A 10,367-nucleotide genomic window follows, 5' to 3' on the forward strand; every position below is an offset into this window, starting at 1 on the left:
CACAACAACGGTGTGAGGCTTTAAAAGTTGGAAAAAGTAAAGACAAGCAGTTAATTCAGTCACAATCAATCTGGGTTAATGAACTCATCAACTAGTGACCTTTGCTCAAAATGTCAATTGCAGCTGTGAGTGAGATTGAAAAGAAAACATTTGGGTGCAAATATTGATTTCAGACCTTTAATGGGAAACTGGACGGGCTTTCATGCAACAACCTACCTGTTCTGTGGGTTATGACATATAGGAGAGTTCATTTCAAACATCGTGGACACCTACAACAGGCGTAATACGCACACAGAGATGGTAGCGATGTTGGAGGTTGTTAGTTTACATACAGAGGCACAAAGTGAAGCTGTAAAAATAAACATATTCAATAAGCCATAACTGGCAGATGAGTTGTGTCATAAGCAAAGCATGTTCGCACCAACACCAAGGTGCTAAACCCACAGTGGTTGACCTTGAGTCTTGATAATACAGCTCCTGATTAGCAACTTTTCACTGTTTCAGCTTCACACTGAGGCAAAACATGCCGAGAGATTTCATTTAACAAGCAATGTATTGCCAATAAATTGTTATTTTATACATTCACAGCGGAATAAGGACACTTTCTGTATTAATTAGAGTTGGATCCTCGGAAGAAAATGTGGGTGTGCTCACATGAGCAGGATGATGTGCTGTATATTAAACTATTTAATTGTTTCTTAGCAAGACACTGCAGTTCTAGGAATGGACACATCAGTCTGTTTGTTGGCTGTTCTCAGCTTTTGATGCAGAATGAAAGATCTTTAAAACTATTGGCAGGAATTGAAAAATTTGTGCAGACATTCAAGATCCCCACAGAATGGCTTTGCGATATATATGCATGAAATATGCTACAGACATTTGTCATAACATTATACTGTAAAATAAGTGGTGCATATGGAGTGTTCTCTGACAGAAATTACAGAAATAAAAAGCGTGTATAGCTGTTCCAAATAAGTTCACTGGACGCCGGCATGAAATGCTCTGAGAAGACTGAGAGGTCTCCGTTCAGCTTTAATATATTGAATAAATGTGAGTTACAGTAGATGTTGTGTGATTTCTCTCTGGACATAATGTCTTAGATTTTTGGATGAAAACACTGATTATGGTAACACCGTTATGTGAATGTTTTCCAGTTGTCCATTGATGGCCATGTTTGTCAAACCTCCGTGAAGAGATACACAGTGACTATAACAAGGACAGACTCCTCGGAGAGTTGAGTCATGTCTATTGATGGTGTTGTTTGGCTCCTGGTTTGTTCTGATGATTATCCTGCTTCTTTTCTTCAGGCCTGGACAAAACCACTCACCAGTGTCACTGAGTGCTCTACTCTATATATGTGGTTTTCAAGGATGACCTACTTACTAAACCATTTTCTAATTAATTTGTTCTGACCATTTTACGGACTAATTAGAATTACCCACAAATGTTACTTTAGCCAGGTTGTTTCACATAACCAGAAAATAAAAGCTGTCCCAGAACATTATTTACGTAGAGAAGAAAAATGTCAGCGTTATCAATGGAGGAACAATATCTTGAGAGGGAGAACTTAAAGTCAGTTATTTTACAGTAAATCTGGAGATTTGTGTGTATCCAACTCCAACTAGCAAAATTTCTGTAAAATGTGCTTTTGAGTGGCGCTTTTTGTTTGGAGTTGTACCATCTAATTTTGACAAGAAACATTATAGATAAGTAAAAAATACAATATCTTTTCTAACAAAACCATTTAATGTGACATTATTTTATGCCAAAGGGTTCAGTTGGATTGAGGTCTGGGCTCTGACCTGATTACTCCAAAACATTAACACTTATATTTTTAAAACAGTCTTTGTGCAGCTTTGCCTACATGCTTGCATCTTTGTTCTGATGGACAATAATTCTTCTCCCATGTTGCTGTTCTCTTGCAAGAGTTCCCTACATTAATAAGCCTTCTAGGATCTGCTGCAGAGAAGCATCCCCATGGCATGATGCTGCCACTACCATGCAAACAAGGCCTCTAGTCTGATGGCCTAAAAGCTACATTTTGGTCTCATCAGATAAAAAAAAAAACTATTCCAGTGGACCTGAGTGTCTCCCACATGCGTTATGGCAAACTCTAACCAAACAGTGTAAATAGTATAAGTTTGTATGGTTCAGGTTAGACATTTGCAGTGCTGGCTTTTGGTCAGGGGAGAATTGTGGGTTGGTATAATAATAAAAAGTTTAATAGGGACTTCACACACAACATCATATGTTCAGGGCCATCCACCCCAACCTCCCTGTGAACCTGTGAATCTATCTCTGTTTATACATGTAGGATTTCATTCTTTAAAAAATGAAGTTTCATCGTGACAAAATGATGATGATGTAACTGCAGTAGCAGTTTAGTTGCATAGGAACTGAATTTTTCTTTTGGCAATAGGGTTGGCGTCACAAACTCTGCCAACAAGAGAAACATTAATTAAGATTATCTCTGTGTTTGTAGCACATGCTAGTACTACTATAAACCTCTCAACAACATTACTGTACAGGCTCACTATGGACAGAAATCTAAAGTTTGGTTTTATAATAATATGTCAGATGCAGTAGTAACCCGCATCTCTCTAGCTGATTCTCTTTTTCTCCTTTTGCTTTCTCTTCTTTGTCAAAGCAGAAATGAATCTGCTGTCATGGTGTGTGTAATTACAGTGGAGGCTCATTGGTGGTTGGCCTGTACATGTTGATGTGCACACACTTGCTGCAGAGCAGGAACAGTGCTTACAGCTGGAACCCCGCTGCTGTCTGTGTGATGGGGAAAAAGTAGGTCTCTCATCTTGTTAATCACACATATGCAGTAGCTGCTAGATGAAGGTGTAGATTAAACACGTTGCAAAGAGGAACAGAGAGCTGCAGCTTTGCCTGAGGTTTTTTTTTTTTATCGTGAGGGGATTTTCAGGTCAACTCAGAAATCCTCTGTTTTCCTGCAGGTTTTTGAATCACACACTGGACTCAAAATGCAAGAAAAATACTTGAAAATAAGGGATATCTGCAAGAATAGCTGCTAGGTAACAGTATCTAATTCTATCTTTTTACCCTAGAGATTCTACTTAGGGGGTCATGGGAGTTTGCCCAACCAGTTTATATGTGTTTTGTGGATTCGTTTGTGCCATCCGATATTTCTGAGAGTTGTGTCTGTATTCTCAGCAAGTAGTCAAACACATTTCCAGTTAGTGTTGGCCTCCGCCAGAGTTGTCACCTATCCTGTATGTGATTTTTGTTGACAGGATCTCAAGTCTCCTGTTTGGTGATTTCCGAAGTAAGCGTCTCTGCTTTTTGTAGACTGCACTGTGCTGCTTTAAGGAAAGCTGCTGAGATGAGAACCAGCCCCACCAAGTGCGTTCTAGTGAGTGTTGAGTGTTTGAGTTCTATCTATCAAGCAAACAGTTTAGTCAGTCAGATTACTGATGAGCATACAAAAAACATGACTATAATACCCCTTTACTGTATAAATCATTAAGTAAAAATACTACAGTCAAGACATATTGAAAACAAGCAAAGTACCTCCATGTACTTCTCTTACTTCCTGTTTGCAATATACAGTCACAGATTGTCTTTCCTTATCCAGATCTTATCTGAACATCATCACCGGTTCATGGAAATTTGACATTCCAACATCTGGTTTGTGTCTGCTGCCATAAAAACCAACTCAAACCATCAGTAAAACAGGCAGGAACCTGAAACATAACACATTTCATCCAATTTTAAAGCCCAAGGTATGTGTCTTTTTTCATGTCGGGTGAGATACTGCAGATTTCTAGGAGAAGGCGATCTGGTGTTTGGTGAGAGTGAAGTAATGCATCTGCAGGATTTCAGGCTATGTTGATTAAAAATAATAAAAACAGGTACAGAATAAAACACATATATTAACATATATAGTCAAAAGGGGCTTTCTCAATGACACGGAAAATTTGTTAAGTTTTATATTGTCTGTTTTACTTGGAAAACATTTAATTTAGCCAAACAAGCCATATTGTAAAAAAAAATAATAAAATAAGTATTTTAGTTTACACTGTATCCATGGCCCCAGATGTTTGGCACAGAGCATAGAATACAGGAATAAAAACTAAAGGTGGAGATGTTAAAAAAAAAAAAAAATCCTGACAATGTGAGAGGCCATGTGACGGCAGATCCAAGCGTACAGAGCAACTGCATAGACGATACACAGGGACATGCATGCACAATTACGCATGCATTCATGCACGCGCTAAAAACTCACCATGCATGGCAGTGGATATGCTTCAAGTAACCACGCACATACTCGTTTTGTATGTGCATGTGCAGACAAAACCATGTGCATGTACCAGGAGACTCAGCGTGTTGGGATAGTATACACAGACATGCACACGAGCCTGTCCTTCTCAGTACTCTCTTTCACTAACTAAAGGTCAGTGATGTGTGTAACGGAGAAGTGCAGCATGTGACTCCATTAATGAATGAATAGCTCTCAGCATAGAGTGTGTAAGTGTGGCTGTATTTGCATGTGTTTATGCCTTGAGTATAGTGGAATTAATGCTCCCTTTGATCCCCTCTGGCTTCCTTGATCACTCAGGACTATAGATGCTCGTGCATATGTATGTGTGCATGAGAGATGGAGTGCAGAATAGAAAGGAGGCTGGCAAATCCCTCTCATTCAGCAGCTATTGTTTGATATATCATTCAACTAAAAATGAGGCTAGGTGGAGGGGAGGGAGCGAGAGAGAGACGGGTGAGGGGGAACAATGGGAATTGAGGCAGAAAAGTGGAGCTGACAGAGATGAAGTGAGGCGGTATGAGACAAAAATCGGAAGAAAAAAGGATGAGAGAGGCAGAGAGGAAGGAGGATAGAGAAGAGGTGGTGGAGGGATGAAACAGGATAGAGAGGAAAAGAATGTAGGAGGAGGAAAGAGGCCAGTGCAAAGGATAATTAGACTCTAGGATCTACATTTCCTCTTCATTGATTAACTATGAATGGAGCTTGGCAATGCAGGGCACTCTTGCTAGCTCTCTCTGTCTGCCTATTTGTGTGTGTGCTACAGTCTAGTTTTCATTGTGTACCCCAACACACAAAAGTGGTTGTGCAGAATTGCTGGCTGTGTCCAAACATCCTGAGTGAAACACAGTGATCTGTGAACAGTCACATGATCGGGTCTGGTTCAAGGAGTTGACACACACACTCTAGTACTCCAGCAGTAGCTGTGCTCTTATTAAGAAAGAGAAGAGGAAGAAAGAAGAGAAGACAGAAGCCCTTACAACCCTTAGATTTTATTACTGGGAATGAGAAAAATAGGGTGTTTGTGTTGCCATGTTTTAGTTTTAAATTACAGCAACATAGTACTGGTATAATCTCTTGGTGTCTTAGTAGTATTTTACTGTATATGAAGAATTGACTTCTCTCCTTTTAAACCCTCGTCCCACAAATTCTCTGCTGACCCTGAAATTACGTTTCCATACAACTAATCTGTGGCAAGAAGGAAAATTATACTTGAAACACTCATGGAGGCCGAGGTTAACACCTGCATTGAAGAGGAGAAGGTAACAGGACGGCACACCTTAACAAAAGAATACAAAAAGTCAGTCGTTAAACGGTACGGCGTAAATATGCGATTTTAAGTTCTGTTTTTTAAAAGGTTGCAATGTCAGACAGTCTGATCTGAGCAGGGCCATGATAGTGGATTTAGTTCTAGTGGCAGTATTTTTGACCAGTTGAAGACTTTTAGCTCTGGCATGTTGCAGCCTTAAAAACAAAATCAAGTCTAGACTGCACAAACATGTAAATTAGGGTTTTTGCCTCTGTCCTGGGAGGACAGGATAAGCTTTTAGCCCTGCTATGTATGCAGGGCTAATTAAGCCATGTGTTCGAGATGCTCATCAAATGAGAGGGCATGGTCAGATGTAATAATATGATGTACAAACATTGCTTGGAAATCCAACTGAATTTTACTTTAATGCATCAATGGTTAGACTGGAATAATATAAAATACACCTAAAATTGTGACTATGCTGTAAAAACTTAACACTAGTTCTAATATTTCAACACTATGTTATTGTCACTTTAAAGATCTGAGTACTTTTTTTGGCACTGGTGATATCCAAATCACATAAATCACACTTATTTCCAGATGCAGTTATTCTATCTAACAATTCTGCCGTATTTCAAATTGATGATGAGTTTTTGAAACTGAAACACAATCTTTTTTTTTCAGGCCTGTTTTGTGGCCTGTGTGCTTCAGATCCCATGAGGGCTCGGCCCATAACTCTGACTGTGTGCCAAGGCCTCCACAAGCTATTGATTCTCTGGTGCACTTTAGCTGTAACCCAACTCTCAGCCCCCATCAGTCCTCTCACCCCCCTCTGAATCCCACTGTAGCATCCAAAACTGCCTTCGTCTAGGACACAGCGTCTAACTGGAAATTATTGATCTCGGCATGGACCATCTGATTATGATGTGTTTTATGACTCTCTGGATGGGAGCTTTATTGTTTTAGTGGCCGCATCTGGTTTCTGATGATGGACTTGATGAGGTCAGTGTAGGGAGGGGGTAGGAGAGGAGAGGGAGGCAGAAGAGAAGAGAAACCCAGAAAACAATAAAAGAGAAACAGAGTGATGTGTTAGAGAGGAGAGTTTTAATCGATACTCTAAAGCATGACATCATCGTTTAGCTGGTCTGGAGGGACATCAGGCTCCCTGCCAGTAACCGACAACAACCAGATCCGGGCCATGAATCATTAATGTCATCTGCTCATCCATCCCTCTACGCTGGTTCAGCCCAGTGTGATGTTACAGGCCAGGGCACCTTCAAGCGAAGTGTTTGTCAACAAGCGCAACAACGTGTTCAAAATGCTGCTGATGCTGTGCTGAACTGATGAAGAGAAATGAAGCGTGAGACCATACACTTCATGCAGTTACTACCATCACTATGTTTACAAGTTTGTTTGTTTGTTTTTTGTACTCATTGTATTTGTAGTGACAGTAGGAGTAGTAGTAATGGCTGGTGTCAAAGTTGGTTGATCAACAAAACAAAAACACAAAATGATTCAGGATAAAAAAAGATCACGGTTGGTTTTAAAGGCAAAGCTTTCGGTATATTTGTTAAATAAGTTTTGCGGTAATTGACAAATCATGAAATCATCATAATCATCATAAGAATATATTGTAAATGCTGCATCAGCTCCACACGACAACACCTACATGCTAAATTAAGCCAAACGATTCAATGCCAAACAGAAAACATCCTCTACCTCATTCACACAGACATCCTGTCTCGTCCAGAGGTCAGATTAATAAAAAATAGAACAACGCACACACACACTCACACACACAAAGATACTACGAATTAGACGAGGAAGACGGGTGAGTTTACTTGGTCTTCCTGCTGTCTGGAGGTGAATTGGACTCCTGTGGATTATTAATGAAGCAGGGAGAGCCCCTTGAAACCCAGTACTCTTACCCACTTTAAGTTTAATGATCCAGGCACATCCAAACTATTAGAGAGGACACACACACAGTCAGTCATACGATCCAAAATATTTCCTTGATGATATTTTTGAAACAGATGTTAGAAAGTGGTTCCCGTTGATAAAACAAAGCATAATTATGACATAAAAACTAGAATGTAGTCCAAATACAGAACTGAACTATCTCTCCACTGCACAGTCAACCCAAACAACCAGGTGTCCTCACTGCAGTGACAAACACGTAATACCTCACTGGCTTCCCATCCAGCAGTACTCTGACTTTGGGGAGCGTCCAGAATAAGGATATCAGCATGGGGGTAATGTGAGACCTTTTAATGCACCCTGTTAAAAGCCTGGCTATTGGACCACTTGTAAACGATCCAGGGGAGCCCTGCTAATGGAAGTAAAAGAGAGTTAGACTGGGATAAGGTAAATAAAGGAGGGCGAGACCCAGAGCCTATAGTCATGCTAGCAGCTCTGTGAGGTTGTATTCAGGCACGGTGCTTTGACCTGAAAGCTAAAGTCAACAGGGCAGCATGCTCACAATGGCACTAACCTGCTGTTTGGCAGTTTTTCAGATGTGCACTGCAACCTTGAACTTGTCTAGACATTACCGGACCTGGAGGTGAATAGGTGCCCCAGATATCGACATTGAGTTTACTCCCTATTGCAGAACAAAGTCAGTGCATTTCATCTTGTGTAAACAGAGAATATACATGTAATTTGAATTAATGTGTCCTGCCTAATACATGCTCTGAATTCTCTGTGTTCATCTAAAAACCAAATTAAAAGTTCCAGCAGGTGATGACACATTTGACACAGCGTGAACTTTCAGCAATATCTGATTATCTGAACACACTGTTAAGAGTTTATGTGGAAAAAAATACTTTAGTGAAGGCTGTTAGCAAGAGTAAAAGTATTTTACTTAAGAACAGTTAAATACTATTAACAGTAAAACTCTAAATCAAGTGCAAGTGCAGAAGTTGAACAGCTGGATGTAGAACAAAGTAGAGCAACAAAACCAACTGCTGAATCTGGGGAATTAAAAAATGTATGATGAAGCTGGATGAAGCCAAGAGATAAAAAAAATCTGTAGAATTCTTCATCATGGCATCAGGAATGTCTTTGCTATTGATTTAATATTTGCAGAGATATTTCAAAGTTGCAGACATGTTGGTCAAGTGACTTTACAATCTCCGCTGAACCAATACTGTATCTTACATTCATTGCAGTTGCACTTCTGCCCCCTTCTATGTTACCAGTTAGTTTTCTCTACACTGTGAAATGTGCATGGTTGCACTACTTCACACAAAATGCATTTAGTGACTAAAATTCATAAACTTCAAATAAAAATGATAAATAAAAATTCAACGGTCTTCTTCAGAGACCACCCCCTGCAAAACACAATACTTTTACAGCACCATTTTCATGCTAACATACTTTGTTCAAAACAGAATTAAATTCAGTTCCCACAACCCCACTTGAGGAAACACCAGGCGACAGTAGAGAGAAAAAAATCCATTTAATGGAAGAAACCTCCAGCAGAACCAGACTCGGTGTGGGCAGCCATCTGCCTCGACTGGTTGGGATGAGTGGAAAGAGGAAAGAGAACAGAAGAGCAGGCAAAACAAAAACAAAAACAACAACAAGCAGCAAAAACACTAGGCAGTAACTGCAAACAGGAAACATACAGCTTGTAGGCCGGAGCAGAAACGTACAGAGAGAGGGAGACAGAGAGGAAGCACAACTACAGGATAGAGACACAAATTGGGGAAAAAACATGCATTTCTGCTGCAGCCACATTAAAATCTAATGAAGATAACATCTTTCAAATGTACTATTATGAAAATCATGATTAATTTGTTATAATACACAGTATATATAACACATTCAAACTTTAAAGATAAAATATAGTTTGTGTAATGCTCTCTGTTGTTAGTATTTTGTAGTTCAGTGTACTGAGAGTGACAGTGTTTGCTTCCTGAGTGAGACGGGGGAATGAGCTTCTTTTGAGACGTGTTTAATGTGTTTTGTGTTTTGTTGGTGAGAGAGGCTTTAGGAGGTGAGGTGAACTGTTTAGCTGTTAACAATTAAAAATAAACTGTAACATATGAGATCAAGGGATTCCTTTACTCTACTGTAGGTGCTCCTTGAAGATCTCCTTCACAGGCTTAACTTTACATCCACTAATGTTAATCCCAACATCACCTACACAGACACCCTAACACACAAGCACATGTTTCTGTACACAAATGTGTACATGCACTATTTACACTCTCACATATAAACACGCTCACGCTTCACCACCACACTGGGTAATGCTGTGCTCAAGTTGCCATAGTGACTGGGTGACAAAATATGGAGCTCTACGTGTGTGTGTGTGTGTGTGTGTGTGTGTGTGTGTGTTTTGTCACCCTCAGATCGTGTTGAGTGTTGATTTGCGAGGATTTCTGGGTTGGTGTGTGTGTGTGGGTCAGTCTCTGTGTGGGCATTTGCTTTTGTGTGTGTGTGTGTTTGTGTTTGTGTAACAGAACTGAGGAAAGACTTGAGCTTGTCTGTCGGCACTCCAACCAGAAATAGGCCTGATGAACACCTACTCACCAGATAAGAGCCTCTTTTCCATTGAGCTCCAGACTAAAAATCATTGTGACCACGCTGACTCAAAAATTACTCATTTTCCCCCCAAATCAACAAACCAAGAGTCACTTTTTGCAAATTATATCTTATATAATATAAATTGTATTGGACAAAAATGTATTTTTTAATGTTTGCATTACACTGCAAGAAAACATTACACAAGTAAGTCTGGCTGATGAACATAATACAGTAGATGATTAATTTGTACTGTGATGGGACTGATACATCATTATCGTTTTTGGATTTGAAATATGACAAATG

The sequence above is a fragment of the Anabas testudineus genome, chromosome 5 (assembly GCF_900324465.2).
Source record: "Anabas testudineus chromosome 5, fAnaTes1.2, whole genome shotgun sequence".
Taxonomy (NCBI): domain Eukaryota; kingdom Metazoa; phylum Chordata; class Actinopteri; order Anabantiformes; family Anabantidae; genus Anabas; species Anabas testudineus.